Source organism: Silurus meridionalis, chromosome 25 (assembly GCF_014805685.1).
Source record: "Silurus meridionalis isolate SWU-2019-XX chromosome 25, ASM1480568v1, whole genome shotgun sequence".
In the NCBI taxonomy this organism is placed as follows: Eukaryota; Metazoa; Chordata; class Actinopteri; order Siluriformes; family Siluridae; genus Silurus; species Silurus meridionalis.
This window is the reverse complement of record NC_060908.1, coordinates 17,192,501-17,195,000: the sequence shown is the minus strand read 5'-3', so window position 1 is coordinate 17,195,000 and position 2,500 is coordinate 17,192,501. Positions and strand designations below refer to the sequence as shown.

General features: G+C 42.8%; 1 protein-coding gene across 4 annotated transcripts in view; it reads left to right on the top strand.

The window, feature by feature from the left end:
* arhgap20b (Rho GTPase activating protein 20b) overlaps positions 1 to 2,500 on the top strand; it is a 25,623-nt gene that overhangs the window by 6,402 nt on the left and 16,721 nt on the right. For all 4 annotated transcript variants that reach the window (XM_046839124.1, XM_046839125.1, XM_046839122.1 and 1 more), the window contains one exon: positions 2,314 to 2,460. The gene's annotated coding sequence lies outside the window, so the exon portion shown is untranslated. The remainder of the gene's footprint in view (positions 1 to 2,313; positions 2,461 to 2,500) is intronic.

Sequence of the window (2,500 nt, the reverse complement as noted above, 5' to 3'; positions counted from 1 at the left end):
ATTATGTGTATTGTGATTATGATTGTGTGTTGTGATTATGATTGTGTGCTGTGATTGTGATTGTGTGTATTGTGATTGTGTGTATTGTGATTGTGTGTGTTGTGATTGTGTGTGTGTGATTGTGATTGTGATTGTGTGTATTGTGATTGTATTGTGATTGTGTGTGTGTGATTGTGTGTGTTGTGATTGTGTGTTGTGATTGTGATTGTGTGTATTGTGATTGTGTGTAACATACGATTGTGTGTACAGCTGCATCTCAATAAATTAGAATATCATTAATAAGTTGATTTATTTGATTAATTCAGTAGAAAAGTGAAACTGGTATATTCTGTAGATTTATCACACACACTGAAATATTTCAAGTGTTTATTTATTTTCATTTTGATGATTTTGGCTCAAAACATTTTGAGTGAATTTGTTGGTCTTTTGGAAGTATATTGATTCACTGTATCTGTACTTAATACTTGGTCAAGGCCTATTTTGCTTTAATTACTGCCTCAATCAGCCGTGGCATGGAGGAGATCAGACTGTGGCATGGAGGAGATCAGACTGTGGCATGGAGGAGATCAGACTGTGGCATGGAGGAGATCAGACTGTGGAATGGAGGAGATCAGTCTGTGGCATGGAGGTGATCAGACTGTGGAATAAAGGAGATCAGTCTGTGGCATGGAGGAGATCAGTCTGTGGCATGGAGGAGATCAGTTTGTGGAATGGAGGAGATCAGACTGTGGAATGAAGGAGATCAGTCTGTGGCATGGAGGTGATCAGACTGTGGCATGGAGGAGATCAGACTGTGGCATGAAGGAGATCAGACTGTGGCATGGAGGAGATCAGTCTGTGGCATGGAGGTGATCAGACTGTGGCATGGAGGAGATCAGACTGTGGCATGGAGGTGATCAGTCTGTGGCATGGAGGTGATCAGACTGTGGCATGGAGAAGATCAGACTGTGTCATGGAGGAGATCAGTCTGTGGCATGGAGGAGATCAGACTGTGGCATGGAGGAGATCAGACTGTGTCATGGAGGAGATCAGTCTGTGGCATGGAGGAGATCAGACTGTGGCATGGAGGTGATCAATCTGTTTCCAGAGATTCTCTATGGGGTTCAGGTCTGGTGAGTTTGCTCCAGTCAAGCACACCAACACCATGGCCATTTAACCAACTTTTGGTGCTTTTGGCAGTGTGGGCAGGTGCCAAATCCTGCTGAAAAATTTAATCAGCATCTCCATAAAGCTGGTCAGCAGAGGGAACTTCCTGGTAGACGACTGTACTTGATAAAACACAGTGGACCAACACCAGCAGATGACACGACTCCTCAAACCACCACTAACTGTGTGAACTTTACACTGGACCTCAAGCAGCTTGGATTCTGTGCTTCTCCTCTCTTCTTTTTCCAGACTCTGGGGGTTTGAGTTCCACATGAAATGCACAATTTTCTTTCATCTCAAAAGACGACTTTGTGCCACTGAGCAACAGTCCAGTCCTTTTTGTCCTTTGTCCATGTAAGACACCTCTGATGTTGTCTCAGGTTCAGGAGCTGCTTGACACGAGGAATGAGTCTGTTGTAGCCCATGGAGACGTCTGTGTGTGTGTGTGTGTGTGTGTGTGTGTGTGTGTGTGTGTGTGTGTGTGTGTGTGGAGGATCCTGAAGCACTGACTCCAGCTGCAGTCCACTTTTTGTGAATCTCCACACATTTTTTAATTCTTTTTCTACCACATTTTTTCCTTTTATTCATCTTTCCATTAATGTTCTTGGATCCAGCAGTCTGTGAACAGCAGCTTCTTCAGCGATGATCTTTTGGATCTCACCCTCCATGTGCAGGGGGTCAATGATCGTCTTCTGGACAACTGTCGAGTCAGCAGTTTTCCCCCATGATTGTGGAGCCTGAACCAGACTGAGACACCATTTTAAGACTCAGGGAACCTGAGCAGGTGTTTGGAGTTAATGAGCTGATTAGCGTGAGACATCACGAGTCTCCAATATTCAACTTTCTCACAATATTCTCATTTTCTGATACTGAATTTTGGGTTTTTATCTGCTGTGAGTCAAAATTATCAAAATAAATAGAAATAAACAAATAATTCAGTGTGTGTGTGTGTGTGTGTGTGTGTGTGTGTGTGTGTGTGTGTGTGTGTGTGTGTGTGATGAATCTTTATAATATACCAGTTTCACTTTCTGTACTGAATTACAAAAATAATTCCACTTTTTGATGATATTCTCCTTTATTGAGATGCAGCTGTATAAATATATATACATGTGTGTGTGTGTGTGTGTGTGTGTGTGTGTGTGTGTGTGTGTGTGTGTGTGTGTGTAGGTCTCTGTATCTGAAACTGAAAGCTCGGGTGAATCTCTCAGATATTTGGTTGGCTTCCTGTACGCACCATGTCACAAACATAAAGTGCAGCAACAAGACCTCGTTTGTGATTGGCTGGCCAACAACCAATCATGTCGTAACATTCAGGTGTGAGCTTCATACAATAAACACACACTCATAGTTTCAA